The following is a 21,563-nucleotide window of genomic DNA, read 5'->3' on the forward strand; positions in this document are numbered from 1 at the left end:
GTTGTATTTTGTTCACGGTAAGAGAAACATTAATGCCACAGCTACACTGGCATGTCTGTTTTCAATTCTAAACAGGCATAATTTTACACAGACATATGGTTTTTACAACGACAGTCGTGGATATAATATTATGAATTCTACTGCCGGAACTGGTAAGAAAATATATACTCACTTTCCTTGAATATAAGGTAGCTACTATTTAGTCCAGAAAATGCAGATCAAGTTGCAGTGGCTACATTGTATACAGCCTGTCTCTACATGTTTCTTACCTTATCATAGTTAAGAAATTGTTGTCATTGCCACACTCTTTATTGTCATCAGTGTTAGTATCAACACCGATAATGTTAGATTCGTAGTGTGCACGGCGTTTTTATTTCGGTAAACTATCTACAATTTTTTCATCGTAACAGCGCGCACACACGGACACAGAAGATTAAGGAAACGACGACACGAGCGCTGCAGCGCTCGTGTCGTCGTTTCCTTAATCTTCTGTGTCCGTGTGTGCGCGCTGTTACGATGAAGATATACCAACTTGCCCAATTATCCACCTTACTACAATTTTTCTGTTATTAAAACAATTTCAATGTATTTTACCAAGTCGTGTGGCTACAAAATTAAAGATGAAAAATTCTCCGTCTCTTTCGAAGAGAACTGCTCATGCTAGAAATTAGTAACTTCAGAAGTACATTTTTAGGGCGCGGCTCTCAGGCGCCCGTTCCCGCGTTGAGCTGCGTCGCCGTTGGCGTCGGAGGCGTAACCGAGCGAACGGTTATGTGCCAACAGAATTGGGCAAGCCCCACTACCGTGTGCAACACGTGCGAGTGTCAAACGAAAACGAACATGTGAAAATGAGAGAGAGAGAGAGAAAAAGAAACAGAGAAAATAAGAAAGCAATAGAAAGAGAGAGGAAGAGAAAAATAGAGAGAAATAAAAAGAATAAAAACATAAAAATATAGAGAGGCAAAGAAAACCATAGAAAGAGAGAGAAAAGAACAGACACGAAAAAGAGATAGAAAAAAAAAACAGAGAGCAAAACAGAAAAAGCCAGTTTCACCGCAAGGGCAAAGCAATGAATGCGATAGCAACAAATTGCGCTGCGGCAACGCCGCTTCCACCACTGGCGGCTGCCGGGTATCTACTAGAAATGACTCACACAAAAAAACATTTTTTTCATGACGTCACTAGTAAGGTCAGCAATAGAGGGAAAGAGGCGAACTGAGTGGAGGAGGGTTGCCACAGAAGCCCTCCTTTCCCACATCGCATGCCCGCGGAATGTCTTCGTGCTATCTTGCAGGTCCGCTGGCCGCTCGGGCGACGCGGCCATTCTTTAAATTTCGTTATACATCTTTTTAATTTTGTTCGTGTGTTGTGAAGCGGGCAAACTAAAGCTGACTGATTTCTCAGTAAGAGAGAACTCGATCAACACAAGTAAAATTTAAATCTTTTTTTTTATCACATGTTCCGTACTAAAAAACAGAGACATCCACGCAGTGTGAAAGTGTCAATTTGCAAAAGCAGCTTTAATTCACAACTGAAATATGCACGTAATGAGCAAACATTGAACCCAGAATATCCGAACAAAAGCGAAAATAATTAACAATCACGAGCAGGCCGCGTCGTACTTGACTCATTCACGTATGTTATGACGTCGAACATATTTTCATTACAGAACTTAGTACCAAACAAGAGAGAAGTTCAGGGGAAGATGGAGGTTTGAGGCGAGGAGAAATCGTTGAAAAGGGAATGCCGCTGGAGACGATGCTTCGACCAGTTGACTTGTCTTTGTCAGGCCAGCAGCATTGCCTTGACGAAGAAAAGACCACATGTCGAAACGTTGGCTCCAGCGAACTTCCCTGTCGAACTATTTCTCAAAGCATCAGTGAGTCTCAAAGCATGTATGTCATTGACAGTATTAGAAGTAAAGACTCACAAAGTTTCAAACTGGCTACATGCATTTCCATGAACAGGAAGGAGCCTACAATTTCTTTACATCATTTGAACTACATGGCAAAAGTAAAAGATGAACAAACTGTGTCGCCGAGCCAACACGCATTCAAGCCTTCCTTTAAACGTATTTTGCCGGCAACTGGTAGGCTGTCATCATGACGAATTAGTCTAGCGACACTGCGCTTATGTCAGTCCAGTCAAGCTTGCAGAGAACTGGATTTACTGATGTACTCATGCAGAACGAATACCTGCTTAAATAATGGACCCAAATACTTGTGCTCACCCGTTGTCACTAGGAAACCCAAAAAAACCTCCGCTGAACTGGAAATGTCTGGGTTAACACACCACAAATCAGCGCAAAACATGTGATGTCACGATGTAGCCATCTTCGTGTAATATTCGATTGGCCTCCTCGACGTGGCTCCCTGCGGCTTCCGTTCGCTGCACGCCCCATCAAATGTCTTATCTTTCCCGTATTCATACTTAGTATGTCCCTCAACCGAACGACATAACCGAGCGCGATTGAACTTATGATATCGCTGAGCGAGTGGCAAGAGTGAGCGGAGGCAAGGGCTACGAACACAAGTTAACCAGATGGCGCGTTTCGCCCGATTTGAAATTCACAAAAAAAGAAAGAAAAATGACAAATGAACAAAAGAAGAGTTCTTTAAAGTTCAATCAAATTTCTTCATTTGTAAAAAGTCGTGAAAGACAATAAGTGCGAACATCCAGATCTTAGGATGCCCGGCAACCGCTACGAGCGCGCACGTTCCTTGAAACCGAAACTAGCGCTCAGTTTCCGGGGCCTGTTTTCGCTTCCATCGTAGAAAATGCATCCACCTGGCCAGAATGAATCCATGAACTTCGGGTCAGCAGCGGAGCACCGTAACCACTGCAGATTCGCCAGGTCAAAAAGACAAAGTGTAGCCAGAAAATCGGAAAAACTAGCCAAAAAGTAGCCATCTTACGCCAAGGTCAGAAAAAGCAGCCAAAGGTACGCTTGTGTCAAAGCAATTGCATTATTTTTATTAGAACAATTATATTTACCAGCCATTTGGCGAACATGTAAATAAGTACAATATGAACACTTTAAAATGGGAACTGCTCAGGTTGAAACATAAATGGTTGACTTCAGCAATAATTTTGAGAGTAATGACGTGGTGGCTTGCAAAGCTGCAAGAATGACGTTCGATCTTCACGCGTCTTGCGTGACCTTTTTAAATGGGCTCGAAGTAAGAGCCTTCTGGCGACAAGAATTATGAATGCGGCATGAGTAAGCCCGAAATCGCGATTCCTGGTAGTCAAACATAAATTGTAGTGCTTACCTTCGCAATCATTTCTTGCAGGGCTCATGTTGAAGTAGGAGCAGCTAATATTCCTGAGCGGCAGTTTGAACTTTCTCTCTCTCAAATGACACAATAAGTTCTTCAAACATTCCATTCCAAACGTCCTTCAGTGCAGGGCACGCTCGATTGTGATGTTTACTCCTAATTAGTTGGAAATCGCGTTCACCAAAGGTTGTGTGGAAACTCATGCCATTGGCGACCATTTTTTATGTATACCGAGGCGTTGTTGTGTCATACAGGTGTGAAAATAAATTTTGTTAGCTAGAAAACGCCATGGTTACCACGTTTGGACATTACATACTCGTTCGACAGCAGGTGCGACTTCACAAGATCTACATAATCTGTCAAAAATGGAGGAAACGAAAAGTAGCTCTAAAGTACCCAGGTAGCCCAGGCGTTTTTATGCCGCCACCGGCTTAAAAAAGTAGCGAAATTGGCGCAAAGTTGCCAAACCTAGCAAGCCTGAACCACTGTACCACCATCGCGGCTATTGGGCAACTGCAGGATTGATGCTATAGTGTGAATTGTCCCATATAAATTTCTACAAGTGAAGGCAAATAAAGCTAGATGCAAAAACAACTTTGTGCCGGCGAAAGACGAGCAGATAACATTCGCATCACGCGTGGGTTGCCCTGCCAGCTGTGCTACATCCACGGCTCACTTCAGTTCATTTGGTAAAGTAGGTACACAGCATAGATTTTCCTTCATGGTGCACAAAATTTAACCTTGGCTATCTTACTCAGCACCACTCATATTTATGGCGGTAGGTGTAAAAAACCGTTGTTGCCCGCAGGCGCTACTCAGTAAACAAAATGGGGGAGGAGGCAGCTGACCAATGAACTCTCGTACGCTACCTGGAGGTATCAGTCTGCGTAGTCGAGAATCTAGCTATGCAATGAACGGGAAGCTGAACCGATGGTCAAGCGTAATTTTATTTAGTAATGGCTATTAGAACCTAACGCATTGAGTGGAAAGCATAGGGGAGATGGTATGGATTACAAAAAAAACTCACAGGGTCCCTTATTCGTTCGCCTAAGACAACTCGAAGACGAAAGCAATCTTTTACCTTCTCTTCTCAGTCGATGCAGTGATCCTCCCCCACCCCGCTACGAAAGGTTTCTTCACTTAACATGATTTCACACTCCCTCCCGGACCGAAGGCATTCAAAGCTTTCTCTACGTCACCTGGTTTGTCCCTGCCTCCGTGATCGGCCCACCTAAACCAAGCGATGATGTCATGTGATGACGTCATGGTGACGATCACAAATTTTGCTCGTGTTTACTCGTGTTGACGCTGCCGATGCCGACGGTCAGTTTTCGGGTTTGATGAGGCATCTAAGGCTTTCGCCTCAAAATAGCCATATTAGACTTCATTGTCTGTAGAATTCAGGTGGGTTCGGCTAAGAAACAGCGCGTGTTTTGGTCGGTTCCCATTCCTTGCGTTCGCTCGGACAGAAACCTTTACAGAGAAACAATTTACTCAAGTGGCATGTGCTAACTTAATAATGTGCCAGGTCAGAATAAGCACAGCACCATTTCATAAAGTCTTTGCTAATAAAAATATTTTTTGGCAGATACAGACTTATGATGCGATTAGAAGAGGTTCAAAACTTATAAAAACTTTGACTTTAAAGAAGGTCGCACCAATTCTCGCGTTAATCAGTGCTACTGTTCTTATTCAATAAACAACACCGCGTTTAAGTGAAAGTGTAATAATAATGATGGCTTTTGCGTCCCAGAACTGCATCAAGCAAAGAGGTGATTTGTATGACAGCCCCACTTCTGTCTCCTTGCGCTCAAGGGAATGCAGATTACTAAATAGGCGATTCTAAGCAGTCTGCGTTCTTTGATCTACTGCTTTGAACGAGCATGCGCCCAAGATCTTTCGCGTCGAGTACAGCGTGTGTCTATTTTCAGTAAACTTAGTTGGAGTACAGCGCCCGTCTTGTCATGTATTTCTGCGTGCTTGTCTTCAAAGTTCAGCGCTGGATATCTTTCAAAAAGAACTGTGGAGCTTGCATACTTATGTATTTCACTCTCATTTCTCATTCTTTCAGCTTCTCCAAGCGTTTCCTTGGAATTTTTGGTCACTGGATATAAGTGCGCTTTAGTAAAAGTGACGTTTGGGCAGCAGATTGATTCAGGTAAGGGTTACCATTCTGTTGAGTGCTAGCCTGTTCCCTGCCTGACGTTTCACAAGCAAAGAGATGTTCACAATCGTCTTTTCGCACAGTTCATTATGTTTCTAGGTTGCTGGCTGCCACGCCAAGTATGCCTTCACAATTAAACGTAAAAAGCACATCGAGGAGCGAGATTAGAGCTTGCATACTGCATTAGCCAAGTACACTGTTCATGTGAAGAACAGCATGAAATGCGCTCACTTCATTTGGCGAGAGCTGCGTAGGTTAAGGACAAATCTGCGCACTAAGAAGTGGCACCACCTTGCAGTGGACTCAGAAGGCTTCTACATCGTTCTGGCATCCCATGCAGAGACACGGAACGTGTTCGTCATACGTGACACCATCTGCTGTGGCTGGACAGCCTAACGTGCACTTGAGAGGGACGCGACATGGTGAAGCAGAGGGAGGTAGTGTGATAAATACAGGTATACTGGTTAAAGAGCCAGTCTCTTGTATTTACTCTCGACAGGTGGCCACGTCAGTCCAGATGGGCCTTCGTTGCGTTCTGCGCCGGCTTCACTAGTTTACGCTGCGTCCTCCACACTAAGCTGCGAGCCTGGCCTAACTCGACTCTTCCCGGCCATCTTCTTTCCAAACATCCAGGAAACGAGGCCGAAAAATCTGTAGCGACCGTCCTTCGCACCTTCCTCTTTCTCCTCTTAGAATTCAGGTGCCCATCACCAATCACGTGACGAACACACCATCTATGAATTTACGGGAAAATTTCCTCCGCTTTTCGCTGAACCGGTTCTCCCATTTACAATTTCCTTGTACCTGAACTCTCGTCGTTCTCCCTTGATAGGGAGGCAACGACACAAACTGAGATGTCCCACAGCCCCGCCTCAGTTAGAGGCCAATTCAAACCGGCACGTATCCAAATTTGCACACCCTTAGTACGATGCTCCCTTCGGAAACACCCTCCTCGCTGCCCGTGGTGCTCAGCCAAAGCTGCCCTATATCAAATCACGTAGGCATGCTAGGCCATTACAGGCCTACCCTAATACATCATACAGCGGAGCAATGGGAGCTGTTGGCCAGCGAGAACCAGGACGATCAGCTGAGTTTGAGTGACCGCGCCTGCAGCGCGGCAGCTGCAAGTAGATCTCTGGACTGAGTGACGCCCTGGACGGAGCCTGGAGGCCTTGTGGTGATTATCATGCGTTGGACACTACCACTACTCCGGATCCATATCGCTTTCTTTGCATACATGGCTTCGGCGGTCGTCTCGAAAGAACGAAAAGCTACAGCAAGATTGACTTCATGACTGCCTACTACCAAATTGCTTTCGAAACCAGTGCACTCTCTAAAGACTGCAATTACTCTCCCACTCTGCATACTGGAACTTGTCCGCACGACGTACAGATAGTTAATGCGGCGTGAACGTTCCAAAGGTTTATGGATGAAGTTGCGCACGCATTGCCTTTCGTTTTTGTCTAGCTCAACGACATTCTCGTTGCACGGCCGCTACATAAAAAAACAACGAACAAACATGGTTTATCACTCCGTCACAGAAATCGGTATAACACGAAAGTGAAACGTGTTTTTACAAAAGTAGTTCAACCTTCATTGCGCATTGATTAATGAGAGCTTGCACAATATCCGCTGGCGTTTGGCGGTTATAGCACCGTTCGATGTGGATTCACCTAGGTTGACGCCTTGTGGCACATCTCCATCCCGACGGCTAACGTCAGTGATCAAGACTAAACCTTTGTGGTAGCTGAAGCAGTTAACATAAACCCGGGCACCAGCGTACGGTGAATCCTGCTCGAAGATGGCATCAACAAGCACTTAATGACTAGTGCTCGATAAGCTCTAATAATAATAATATCTGGGGTTTAACGTCCCAAAACCACAATATGATTATGAGGGACGCCGTAGGGGAGGGCTTCGGAAATTTCGACCACCTGCAGGTGTTTACAGAGCACCTAAATCTAAGTACACGGTCCTCAAGCATTTTTGCCTCCATCGAAAATGCAGCCGCCGCGGCCGGCATTCGATCCAGCGACTGTCGGGTCAGCAGTCGGGCGCCATAACCACTAGACCGCCGTGGCAGGGCTCGATATGCCCTAGCAAAACTCGTTCTTGGCCTAGTTTATTCGACATACTTGAAATTAAAAGGTTGCGCGAAAAAAAGACACGTTCACATGGCAGGGTACAGGGACAAGCGCAAACTCACACTGTTTATTCATGGGCGGAACCACTGAATAAATAGAAACAAGAAACTCCAGGATCACGTGTGCATACTCCAAGAATGGGCTACGAGAATGACACATGTGCAGCCAGAAATCCCCTCTCTCCACTGCAGAGTGTAGTGGAGAGAGGGGGCTTTTGCGCTTTGACGGCAGTTTAACTCGGTGGCAGCCGTTTTGCGACATGCTCCGACATTCCTTGCACGATAACCTGAGCTTGTCGAACACGGATCGCTTCCACTATCTTGTGTCGTTACTCGACGGAGCCTCTGCTCAAGCCGTCGCCGGAAGTCAGGTCACAGATTCATCTTACCTCGACGCACTTGAAATATTAAAACAAAGATTTGGGAACGCGAAGCTAATCGAGCACAAGCACCTGGAGAGGCTCCGCACACTAAAGCCCGTCAGGTTGTCGAGCGACGTATCAGCCTTGCGGAAGCTGTACTAAGAAGTACAAGTGAACCAGAGAATAGAGCGCTGCACGGGCCCGGGCCGGCCCGAACGCCCGGGCCCGACCCGGCCCGCGGGCCGGGCCGGGCTGTCCGAAGCGTTTTCCGGGGGGTCGGGCTTGAAAGTGCGGGCCTGGGCCGGGCCCGGGCTTGAGGCTACTGGCCGGGCCGGACTCGGGCCCACTCATTGAAAGGCCTAAGTCGGGCCTTCGACCACACACGAACGTTATGTATTGTATGGCCTAAGGCAATCTATGCCAAGATGAAGTCACGCGTGGAAAGCGCTGGCTCTTAAAAAACTTAGCAAAGTAAACAGAAAAACAGTTGAAGTCCTACTTTATTTTCTTTTCCACAAAAACAAGCATGGCTTCAGCGTGAGCAAAAATGAATTATACAAAAAACGGTACAATCACATACGGTAGCACATACGGTACAAGCACATACGGTACAATCTGTGAGTAAACAAATATATTTGATGCTCGCGTTTTTCGTTGTGCCTGTAGAGGCGTAGACCGCATTATATGTGGCTATCCTTCTGGTCGAATAGCTGATGTTAAGGCTTGTGTAAGCTTTAAATCACCTGGTCATGAACACGCGCGCCCTGGATAAGTTTTGTAATGAACGCCCGGGCCCGGGCCAGGCCCGGTCTTGGAACCACGTGCCTGGGCCGGGCTCGGGCTGGGTTCGTTCATGTACGCCCGGGCCCGGGCCGGGCCCGAGCTTGGAACCACGGGCCCGGGCCGGGCTCGGGCTGGTTCCGGTCATGTACTCCCGGGCCCGGGCCGGGCCCGAGCTTGGAACCACGGGTCCGGGCTGGGCTCTGGCTTCATAAAGCGGGCCCGGGCCGGGCCCGAGCCGAAAAATCCGGCCCGTGCAGTGCTCTACCAGAGAAGACTCGCGAACCTTGGAGTTAGCGCTATGTCATACGCAGCCATGCTGAGCGAGATATTGCGGAAAGTTATTCCCGCAGACATAGTAGTTCATTACTATAAACGGGACATCCTGGAGTCAGGTTCAGTTTTGACTGCTGCCAACAGTCCAGAGTCTTCGGAACAAGAGATGGAGCGTTTGCTGGAGTTTCTTCGCATAGAAGTGGAATGCCGAGAGAGAAGCGCACAAATCACGGCTCCACATTTGATGAAGATTTGTACCCACGATAACCAGAGCTCCCGGAAGATAGCGCCACCTCCATCGGCCGCGGTGCTTTATAACAAGACAAACATTGATTTCACCCCTTGCGTCTTCTGCCTCAAATGAACACAGTACCGAAGAATGCGCTAGCCACCTGAGCATAGTAGAGAAACGCAGTTTGCTCTCCGCGCAAGGTCGTTGCTTCAAGTGTACAGTGAAAGGACATCTAGTGCGAGATTGCCGCCGCAGAGTGCAGTGCAAATTATGTAAACGTCGGCATGCATCGGCAATGTGTACCGCAAGAGCTACTGAAGGTACTGGTACAGAAACCGAAAGTACTTCGGATGCTGCTATGCATGTAGCTAGGAACAATGCGACTTCTGGACTCGCCAACGATGTTCTGCTTCAGACTTCTCGCGCTTGGCTGATGACACCGACGCATTGCTGCTACGTACGTTGTGTTCTGGACAACGGCAGTCAAAGCACGTTTCTGAGAGAAGATGTTTGCAGGAAGCTCAAGACTCCGATTTGGGAAATGGATTTGGTTATCAGCGCGTTTGGACGAGAGCGATCCCAACTTACTCGACGTGCGAAGGTTGTCACCGTTACGCTTCGGAGCCAACACGACAACACTTCAGTACAGATAGAAGCCGTTGTCGTTCCTTTCATGTGCGACGACATAATTGAAGATCCGAAAACGAACAAACTGCGCGCAGTCATCTTCGCAGAAGGCAAACCATTGGCGGTTGCAGTTCTCCTCCCAAGTGTCATCTGCGAACCCGGAGTAAGTCTCCTAATTGAATCCGACCAGTTGTGGAAACTCATGCTCAATAACAGCGAAGTCCGGTGGGACTCGGATAACAAACCGTTAATCGCCATTAAAACAAGCATCGGGTGGACTCTCCAAGGGCCATCGTCCGTCGAGGGGCAAGGCGGACAATATACCAGCAGCCATATCTGCGTGCTACGAGCAGACGTGCCCGAGAAGGAGGACCTCTCTTAGCCCTTACAACGATTTTGGGAGCTGGCTGTTATTGGCATTGTTGAAGAGCCATTTCCGAAACAAAAGACGTCGTCCTAGAAAGGTTTACTGAAATAATCTATTTCCGAAATGGTCGCGATGAAGTACCCTGGAAATCAGCAGAGTGCAGCTTGGTTGATAATCCCAATGTCGCCATTTCGCAGAAGGAGGAAGCAGAAGCAGTTGAACGTCACGACAAAACTATGAGGCAACACAAGAAAGACAGACATGCCGAGGAGATCGCCGAAGATAAAAGGTCCGAAGAAGTAATCCGCGAGGCATCAATGGCACCAAGAATCACAGGGGTTTGACACCTCTTTGTACGGAACAGGAGAGTTCTCTTGTAATGACCAACTTGAAGAGGGAGTTGTCGACCGAGGCGCTCTTTGTGCCAAACCTTCTGTCGCTATGGTAACGACGTTGGACGACGTCCAAAGTCGTTGCAGCGCTTTGCTACAGCCAGACAAGCACAGCATACAACTCATTGGAAACGTCATGCATCGGCGCAGTCTTCATGGTGGTGCTACACTCGCTGAGCTACGTGAAAAGTGCGGGCTTCTTAGAGGACGCCAGTGTGTTGAGAAAGTGATCAGTGAATGTGCAAGCGATTCCGACTGAATGCTACTTCGACACCAACAGCACATCTTACAAAAGACCGAGTGCCCCGATCACAGCCGTTTCAAGTCAGCGGCGTCGACTTTGCTGGGCCTGTGTTTGTGAGCAGGGATTTTAACGTGAAAGCCTACACTGTTGTTGTTCCATGTGTGGTTGTTAGAGCAGTTCATTTAGATTTATGCTGTGGCATAACGGCGAACGCATTTTTGACATTTCTGTTTGTATTCTAACAAAGCTCTGACGTTCACGACAGATAGTCGAGAACTATACCAGATTATACGAGGCTTACTAGTTCATGATTTCTGCGCAATGACACAAATAACGATGAATGTTGTAGCTGAACGTGATCTGTCGCGGGGAGGGTTTTGAGAAAGGACGATACGGACGATTGAAAACTGCCCCAGTAGAAGTTTAGGGAAAGGGTATTGAAATTGTCGGGGCGGAAGATGTTGGAAATTGCGCGCGGTGCGGACAGAAAGACGAAGAGGGGTAGTGGAGTGGGGGCTGAACAGGGTCTTGGACTGTACGCCACGTTGGGACGGTATCGCGCAGTGTGCCAATAAAGGCTGCAGAGGAGATTTCCCACATCGTTTTGCTTGTAGCGTACCTCTTGCTTGTAGCGTACCTATATGGGCAGTAAAACCCAGATGATAACCCCAGTTTCTTTTCGATTGTTTTGAAGACGGTGCCAAGCTTGCCGTCTGCACCCCAAGTCAGTTGGCTTGGGCTGAAGATTGCCGTTGCGAGTGCTTCATGCCGCTTGAGTTACGTTGGCGAAAAGGTGGTGGAGATAGAAAATTGCAAAAAATTATATCTTGAGAAAAAATATAATGCCCTCTTGTAACTTCGCATACGTTCAGCTAATACGTAGAGCTTTCTAATGAGGTATATCATGCACATGTTTAGTCTGACCACCAAGGCGAGTGTTTTACCGTTGAGTAGAAAGATTTTTTCAAAAAACGCCATTCGCATTTTTTTTTCAGACGATCTTCTACACCTTCAGCGCCTAAATTATTTTTATTTTGTGGCATGTCGAACAGGTCACCATTACATATTTTATTTGTGCCCTTTGAATTCGCCGTGTTCCTGGAAAAAAATACTGAATTTCGCAACTTTATTCAATTTTGCTCGTGCTAAAAGCCCTCGAAGAATTGATATACATAAACAAGTAATTATTTACACAATTATATTACTTCACTGGCTTGCCGCAAATACCATTTTATCGAGTACATCACATAAACGTCATTTGAAAAAAATTGTTTGATGCCCTCTAGCTCAGACGGTGCAAAGCTACAAACTCTCACAAATAGGCGGGAAAATTTTTGGCAGCCGAAATAGACGAGCAGAACAGGTTTGGACTTCAAGGAAAACGTGGAGATTTTTCAAATCATATTTGTGATGGTCGGAAAAACGCTAGTTGATTTGGCATGGAATGACCTTATTCCATATTAAGGTATTTCGGCGTCTTTATTGTTTTTGCCATGCACTGACATTTCAATTAAATTTCCTTAATTTTCATGACACCCTCATATCAGACGCTCCTTCGCGCTATGGTCTTTATTGCACTAGATAAAAATCGTGTCCCTTGTATGTGTATAGATGAAAGGGCATACGCATGCTATATTTTTATTTCACTGTTCGTTAATTGCTGAACTTTAGTGAACTTTTGTATTGCTTGGTCATAAACACGCTGTGCATCATTCTCTTCTGTTCACTTCCTGAACGTGTATCATGCCCCATTATACGCAAATATTGGTTTTCGGAAACGGAGCAATAAAGCGAGACTAAAGATATGGATTTATTTTTTATGTTCTGGTACATGCTGGCCGCGTGCATTCAAACGCACGGCGCAACACGAGCGAATAGACAAAGAACACGAATGCGCGAATAAGCCCAGCACGCGCGCACACACACACGCACACACATGCACACACACAAGCGCGCATGCGCGCACGCAGCAGGCGATAGGGAGGCGAGGAGAGAAGGAGCCGCCGGCTTCTGTACCTCTTGTCATGACGACGTGAGCAACGTAAGCCGTACGAAACCGGCCCCATCTTGCTTGATCCCGGCCTGAAGGGCCGTAACTGAAGGGGCCCTTGGCGCTGACGTCGGCCGAGCATCTGCATTTAAACAACCAATGGCAGGCATGTGAAGATTCACTCTACTGTCGGAGCGGCTCTTTCTCGTGCTGGACTTTATCGACGTAACACTTTCGGCGTAAGACTATCGTCGCTCAGGCTTTCTCTCAGCTCCGATGTGCATTGGTGCTTGCGACAGTAAAGCCACGCCTAGAAATGTTTCAAGAGAAGCTTGTATTGACTGACCTGCGAAGCCGGTGATGATGTTTAAAAAAAAACCCTGCTCACTTACAGCTGGCGCGCACCAAAGAAATAAAACTAAACAAATTTTCTGTACGGGCGCTGCGGTTTACAGCCTCCCCGCCCTTCCGGCGCTTGACAGGGTAGTCTGGACACATAGCAAACAGTGTCACTCTGTAATCGTGTCACTAAAAAAAATGTGCGGCCTACAAGTGTACGAAAGAGCTTGCGAAATGTGTCGCAGTAAAAAAAAAATTAGAAAATGAGCACGGTCTTTAGAAAATATGACATGCGTGATTCGAAGGGCCACTTAGTAAATTCTACTATAATGCGCTCGGAAACACCTTGTGCGACCGTGAATTCATTTGCGGAAACACTGAAAACCACTGGGGACTACGTCCTGGAGTCCTGGAGTGCCAGTTATCAATAACGCAGAAAAAGTAACAATCTAGGGCTGAAAGTGAACAGCACATTTACAGCAGAGCTGTTATGGTCGAGGTTCGCCGTGTGTTGTAGACAGAAAATTATCATGATCATCATCATCATAAACTGGCACACGCCCTCTACATCACCCGCTTCATTCTCATCCTCTTCTGCATCGCTTCCAGAACACATGCGCCGATTTTTCCGCTGTGGGATGCAATAACTCTAATGAGCGAGAGAACGAGTACAGAGAGAGAGAAAAAGTTAGTAAAGAGAAAGAAAGAGAGAAATTCTTGGCGGGCAAAAAATTCTTGGCGTGGCGAGATTCGAACCCGCGTACCCACTATCCGAAGGCGAGCGTCGTAAACACTCGGCTATCCAGGCACGCTAGCAGAGCATAGCATTGTATTGTATAGCATAGCAAGGGGATGGGAAAAGTAACTGAGGGTGAGGGGGAGGAAAAGGAGGAGGTGAGAGAGTAAAGCATAGCATAGAAATAAAGAGAGAAACAGAGAGAAGAAAAGCAAGAAACACAGAAAAAGAAAGAGACAAAGTGTGAGAATCAAAGAAATAGAGAGAATGAGATAGAAAGGGAGAAAGAAAGGGATGAAAAACAAAGAGAGAAAGCGAAAAAATACACTGAGAAAGAAATAAAGAAACAGAACAAAAGAGAGGCAAAAACAGCCATCATAACCATATATAGTATAGCATAGCAAGGAGTGGGAAGAGAGAGGTGAGAGGGTGAAAGCCTAACCAATCCAGGACTAGCTAGGTACTCAGTAGCTCTGCTGTGGCCCAGCCTTGCGTGACTAAGTACAAGCTTCGCTAATTTTTTTTCTTTTGTGGCTTGAAAATATTTCCATAGAATCGGAAATTACCATAGCGCTGTCGAGACACCTCTTTGTGTTTCAACATTTCTTACAGCTTCCTCACTGAATTATCAGAACAGAAATAGTTTTAATTTTGCTGCTCTACCATACATTGTATGAGCGCGCATTTAAAATATACACTGAGTAGAACAGTTTAGCCATGTATACATCGCCGATATCCGGCTTCATTGTGAAAGGCGGATGCCAAATGTGCCAGGCCCTAATGTACGAACGGTCTTTGTCCTTGATATGCACGAAAGAGACAGCTCGAATTAAAAAAAAAAAGCCTCGATGGTAAGTGACTGTTAACATTATCTGTAGCCATCATGGAATAAGGTTATACTAGATATATAAGCATGTGCTTGATTTTATTATATCTGAAATGTGTATTCGTTCGAAAGTTCTTTCCCTCCCACGCTTTACTGCAGAAGCAATGTAATAAAAACGTCTGCCTTCTGATACAACAAAACGCTTATGATCAGAATATTTTGTGTACAGTATTGTTGGAGAATTGTATTCGTGGGCATCAGGAGCGTAGCCAGAAATTTTTTTCGGGGGGGGGGGGGTTCAACCATACTTTGTGTATGTTCGTGCGTGCGTTTGTATGTGTGCGTGTATATATACGCAAGCAAAACTGAAAAATTTCGGGGGGTTTGAACCCCCCAACCCCCCCTTGGCTACGCCACTGGTGGGCATTTAAGTTAAACACATCCTGAGTCTCCTCTTGACAATGTGCAATAATGTTAAAATAATCATTGCATTTGTCGTTTCAGGTACCTCGCATAAAGACGCACAGCCCTCTACTTTAAAAAGCACTAAGCACTCCATGTGCGCGATTTTGGTGAAGCACGCTTATGTCAACGAATCACAACCGTTTTGTCAACGCGACTTCTATGCACGATGCCAAACCACAACGGTATACGAGGTATACGACGAAAAAGAGTGCCGCACCACCCCAAGTAAAACACCGCACTGCTAGCTGGCACAAAATTTCAAGCCTCATAGGGAGGACCGCCAGGGGGCGCCGAGCAGTGAAGACCTACTGTCACTGCGCTCCGCTTTCTCTAAGGTTTTCAAGGGGCACGATCGCTCAAACCCATCTACAAATCGTATATTCTACTTCGTGAAGTTTCGAGGATTGCGTAGATATCAAGATCTCGGGCCAGGACCAACTTTACGAGAAGAAACCATTGCATGAAGATTGGATGAACATGTCAAGACGCTCACCATAACGACAACGGCCGGCGTCGCGCGTCGCAAGAGACCCTCCGACGTGCGGGGTAAGACGTTGTGTGTGTGTGTGGGCGCATGGACTAGCAGTCAGTGAACTTTGAACACTTGCTTTGCTGCCACGGCACAAGGACTCGAGGTGAGCGATATTCACTTCACCTTCGTGAGCTTTTGTGTGACGCGACAAAAAACCGGCGGAAAATGTGTCAGCCTAAGAGCTACGACTAACTCGGCAGAAGCGGCGGCCACCTTTTCCTTTATTCTGCCAAGCATGACTAGCCGGGCTTGATCGCCTTTTTCGCCATATGGAAGTCGATGAAGAGCTTCCCGGCCCTTCTCGGACGCCGGAACTACTCAGCACCGACGCGGACGCGAGCGGAGTCGCGTCTCCGCAGACAAGTTCCCATGAAGAGCCGGCGTCTGCCGACGCGGCTCTCGGAAACGAAGCTAGCGACGCGACCTGTTTGGAAGGCCGCGCATGGACTGAGGACGCTTGGCATACCGTCCTCTCGCGCAAGAAAAAGAAGAACCAGTTAAAAAAGCAGCACTCCCAGACGGAGAAGGCTATGAACCCGAACGAGCAATCGAAAAGCGATCCACTCGCCGAAAAGAAAAAAGTCAAGCCAGGCAGGGTTTCCGACGGATGAAACGACGCGGCCCGCCTCCTCTGCCAAAAGAGGATATCAAGGTAATTCTGAGGCCGCATAAGGGTCTCTGGGTGAAAAACATATTGGGGCTGGAACTCTCCAGGGCTGTGATAGATGCCTGCCAACGAAGTTTCAACGGCAACGACTTTCTGTTGCGGATTCACCCAGGATCAAACATTGTAATCATATCTACGCCAAGCGTGGAAGTGGCGAGTAGGCTGCGAGATATCCGCCAATTAAACATCAGGGGACAAATTCACGCCTTCAATGCATACGTGGCCGACCCCGAAGGCGTCCTGCGGGGAATAGTTCACGGAATACCAGCCGGAACTTCGCAGGATGAGCTTATGGAGAACCTACGTGTTCGGACGCAAGGGGTGAAGATTGAGAGAGCAAGAATGTTGGGTTCGTCAAAGACGGCGATTATCACATTCACGGGCAGCGTGCTGCCGCGGAGCGTATACATAATGGGGGCCGAGTTAATCTGCTACCCATACAAGCCAACAGTGCAGGTCTGCAAGATATGCCTCTTAACCGGGCACCGCACGGACGTTTGTCCAACTCCAAATGTCGACGTGTGCCTCAAGTGCGGGGCAAGAGAACCAACGCAAGGGCATGACTGCACCCCTAAGTGTGTCATCTGTGACGGCGAACACCCCACGGGAGATCGTCTGTGCAAGAAAAAACTTAAGAGCGTTGCGCCTCCCAGAAAATCGAGGATAGACCAGACAAAAGAGAGGGGAGGTCAACCTGAATGGACCGGCGATGTCATGTCGTCTGGAGAATTCCCTCAACTAGAACTGCACAAGCCTCGATGGTTCAGCTCGGACCGGCAGGAACAGCGCCAGCCGAGATCGAAATCCCGATCCCGATCGAGATCCGATCAAGGTCGCGATCGAGATCCCACTCAAGGAACCACTGGCAAAACAACAACAACACGGCACCTCCGGCCTCCGGGAAATCCAGCCTAAAGAACCAGACAATGGGTGGAGGGCCTCTGGACAGGGCGGGTTCCCCCCAGGAAACAGAAGAAGCGCAAGCCTCCGGCCGGACAAATACATATCAGGTGAGCTTTGCGAGGGAAGTGTCTTCCAATGCTCCAATAACAGAAAATCCACAATATAAGAAAATATTGGAAGAAAATAAGAGGCTGACCCAAGAGGTCAAACAACTCAGAAAACAAATGGCCGAAGAGCGTAATGATTTACAGGCGGCAATATCTTCATTGGAGAGAAGGCTAGAGGCTAAACTGCAACCACAAGATTCGAAAGGGATAGCCGGAGGGTGTAGTGAGAGCAAAAGAGAACGAACATCAATAAAACCCGCGAATTCGAGGGGAGCCGCGTCGTCGGCTGAAGTAGGACAAGGGAGAATGTTCGAAGGAACCCCCACCTCGCACCCAACAGTAAATAATTCCGACCAAATAACTCGGCAAATACAGGCGCAGTTGCAGGAAAACAGGGAAGGTATAGCTAACGTTAATAAACTCCTCGCCGATTTCATGATGGAGATAAAATCTTTCGTCGGAGAGGAATTAAGAACTCAAAGGCAGGTACGTAATGAAGCTGTGGGCAGCATGCAGAGGGCAATGAACAAGCGCCCTCGCTCGACCTCCGCTAGCAGTAGCAAACAACCAAAGGCGGATCGCGACGACGCGGAAGCTCCCATACATCATGGCCAAAAATAATTGGAAAAGTGTGGAACAATTAGAGATCTGGCAGTGGAATTGCCGCACTTTTCACAAACGCGCAGCAGCACTCCAGAGCTATGTAAATTCGGCACCAATTCCACCTGATGTGGTATGCTTGCAAGAAATTGGTCCCAAAATGGTGAAGCTGCAAGGATATTACGTTCTTCAGAGCCCAAATTATCCCCGCATAGCCACGCTGGTGAGCAAGATGATTGCGGCAAAGGCAGAGTACGTCGAAAGTCTCAAGATCAATCACCAAATTATCAGTTTATTCCCCCAAAAGAGAGGCAAACCACGGACTATAATAGTCAACGTATACAGTCCTCCAAAAGACAAATGCGATGACTTTAGCGAGCTCCTCGCTGAGGCGTTTAAAGTCGCAGGCAACAAGGACCGCCTTTTGGTTTTGGGTGATTTTAACGCACCCAACACCACATGGGGTTATACGAAAGACTCACCGAAGGGAAGGCGTCTCGAACACGCAGCGTCTAGGCTAGGTCTGAGTTTAATTACTCTCCCCACCGCGCCCACAAGAGTGGGCAACAGCGTAAGTAGGGACACGTTCCCAGATCTCACTTTCACCTTCAACATCAAAGACGCTTCCTGGACTAACCTGCAGGAAAATCTCGGAAGCGACCATTACATCATTAGCGTCTCTCTTTCAACTCCAAAAATGCGCAGAGTGATAGGTGACGCGACGATCACAGATTGGACAGAATTCAGGAAACGAGATCCCCCACCCGACTCTGTACCGGACTCAATAGCGGACGTGGTCGGAGTACATTAAATCGGTGCACGCAAATACAACAAAGAAAATAGCAAGAACCATAGATGCACCGGCAGTAGACAGCCACCTGTTGCGCCTATGGGAGACCAGGCGGAGGCTACTGAAGCGGTGGAAACGTCAAAGACTGAATAGGACACTCTTGCGCAGGATTGCGGCTCTGGCAGAGGACGCAAACGCCTACGCAAGCAAATTGGCAACCGAGGGATGGGTCAGGTTTTGCAGTTCACTTCAGAACACACTAAGCACTGCAAAACATGGTCCATCCTAAGGAACATCCTTGAGCCAGACAAATCCAAATCCGCGACCAGCAGAACACTGCAGAAAATCGCGGAAGACTTTCCGGGCACGGACGACGACCTCATAAAGGCTCTCAAGGAGAGATACATTGGCGAGAGTCCAACAACTAATTCGACACATCAGATGAGTTACTCGGGAGCTAAAAATGAGAAACTAGACGAGCCAATAACAAAGGAGGAGGTCTTCGCGGCAGCCCAGGCTGCCCAGAGGAATACGGCCCCCGGTGAAGACCAAATTACGAATGCGATGATCGGGAACCTTAGCGACAAAGCCTTAGAAGGCCTCACAAAACAATTTAATGAGCACTATTGGCTTAAAGGGAAGATCCCTGAAGAATGGAAAACGGCCAAAATTATAACCATTCCAAAACCCGGAAAGAGACCTTCCCTACAGGCGCTCAGACCTATATCACTGACCTCATGCATGGGGAAGCTCTTCGAGCGGGTCATTCACACCAGACTTCAAAATTTCATAGAGGACAGGGGGCTATTCCCGGCCACCATGCTGGGCTTCCGCAGTGGCCTCTCGACACAGGACGCTTTCCACCTGTTACAGGAAGAGGTCCTCAAAGGCATTCCCAAGGGTGGAGAGCATTTGCTGCTTGCTCTTGACTTGAAGGGGGCCTTTGACAATATCTCTCATGGAGCCATACTTTCAGAGCTAAATATAATTGGTTGCGGGGAAAACATATTTAACTATATACGGGATTTTCTCACAGAGAGGAAGGCAACAATTGGTATTTCAAGCGTTAGGTCTGAACCTTTCCGAATGCCAAACAAGGGAACGCCTCAAGGAGCCATTATATCTCCTCTGCTATTCAACATTGCCATGCGTAGACTCGCGCGGGCCTTGGACTGTGTCCCGCAGCTGGGTTATACCCTCTATGCGGATGACATCACTCTGTGGGCCACGCGGGGGTCTCTGGCCAGCAAGGAGCAGACTCTGCAGGAGGCGGCACTGGCCGTAGAAAACTTTGCCAGAACCAGCGGTCTCAGTTGCGCCCCCGAAAAGTCGGAGGTGATCCGAATACATAGCAAACGCTACAAAAGTAACGGGAAAATAGAAATTGAAATCGAAAATCAGAAAATTAAAGAGGTCACCGTCGCTCGTATCCTGGGCTACTGGGTTCAGAGCAACGGTAGGGCAAATCACACTATCGGTCTCCTTAAATCAGCAACCAAACAAGTGGCTCGGATGATTCAGAGGATCACCTTCCACAAAAAGGGCATGAAGGAAAGCGACACTGTGCGTTTAGTGCAGGCGCTCGTAATGAGCAAGTTGACTTACAGCTTACCATTCCACACGCTCAACAAGAGCGAGGAAGGGCAAGCGGACTCTATCATAAGAGGGGCTTACAAGGCGGCATTGGGCTTACCAATAGGCACTCCGACAGACAGGCTGCTCGAGATCGGCGTGCATAACACGTACGCCGAGCTAAAGGCAGCTACATTAATCTCTCAGAGGAACCGTCTCAGCCAGACGAAGTCGGGAAGGGAGATCCTGATAAGGGCGGGCATTCCACCGCACCCGCAAACTTGGACGAGGTGCTCGTAGAAATACCAGAACCAGTCCGAAGGCATATCTCGATCGCTCCAATCCCTAGGAACATGACCAAAGAACGACATAAAGAAAGGAGAGAGGAGCGCATAAAATGGATCAGAAAATTAGTCAGAGGCAATGAGAACGTGCTATACGTGGACGCTTCCAGATATAATTGGAAGCGCTCAGTAGTCACAATAGTGAGCAGCGACACGAGAAGCATGGTATCCAGCGCATCCATGTACACGTCTTCGATCGCCAAGGCCGAGTGTTTCGCCATCGCACTGGCGATTAAAAATCGAGAGCGAAGTGTCGGGCAGGCGTACATCACCATAATCTCGGATTCGCAAGAGGCGTGCCGACTGTTTACGAAAGGCCGTCTCCCATTAAAGATTTGCAACCTCTTGGGAAACGAATTGAAAAACACTTATAGGTTGGTCTGGTGCCCGGGACATGCAGGCCTAGAGGGTAACGAGAGGGCGGACGCTCTAGCTCGAGCGCTCACGAACCGAGCGGAGCACCAGCCTCCCTCCCAATTACCACCACTCCACACTACACACGATGGCCTTCGCGAGGAGGAAGACAGTGACCCTGCTCGGATGGCTCCGCGAGAGCTTCTTGCTCATCAGCGATGCGCACGGCAGAAATATGGCGTCCCCCACAAATCTCTTAAAGGGGAAGACGCAGTGGACCTCCGCAGAGTTCAAACGGGGGTCTATCCAAATTTGTTGCGATTGCACAAAATTTTTCCGACGTTGTATGGGCGCGATTGTCCGTGGTGTCGCGACTCGCCACCAACCCTCTACCATATCTCATAGGGGTTGCAGTAAAAGGCCAAATAAACTCAACTGCCTACAGCATAAGTACCACATAGAAAACTCTTTGG

At 47.7% G+C, this 21,563-nt stretch overlaps 1 long non-coding RNA gene across 1 annotated transcript; it reads left to right on the top strand.

Annotated features, from left to right (window-relative positions):
* Positions 1–65: 65 nt before the first annotated feature.
* On the top strand, positions 66–15,485 carry LOC119376075 (uncharacterized). The gene is made up of 3 exons (XR_005180502.1): positions 66–152; positions 5,350–5,436; positions 15,261–15,485. It is a non-coding gene; the product is annotated as an uncharacterized LOC119376075 (long non-coding RNA).
* The last annotated feature ends 6,078 nt before the right edge of the window (positions 15,486–21,563 follow it).

This window comes from Rhipicephalus sanguineus, unplaced genomic scaffold, assembly GCF_013339695.2.
Source record: "Rhipicephalus sanguineus isolate Rsan-2018 unplaced genomic scaffold, BIME_Rsan_1.4 Seq10900, whole genome shotgun sequence".
Taxonomy (NCBI): domain Eukaryota; kingdom Metazoa; phylum Arthropoda; class Arachnida; order Ixodida; family Ixodidae; genus Rhipicephalus; species Rhipicephalus sanguineus.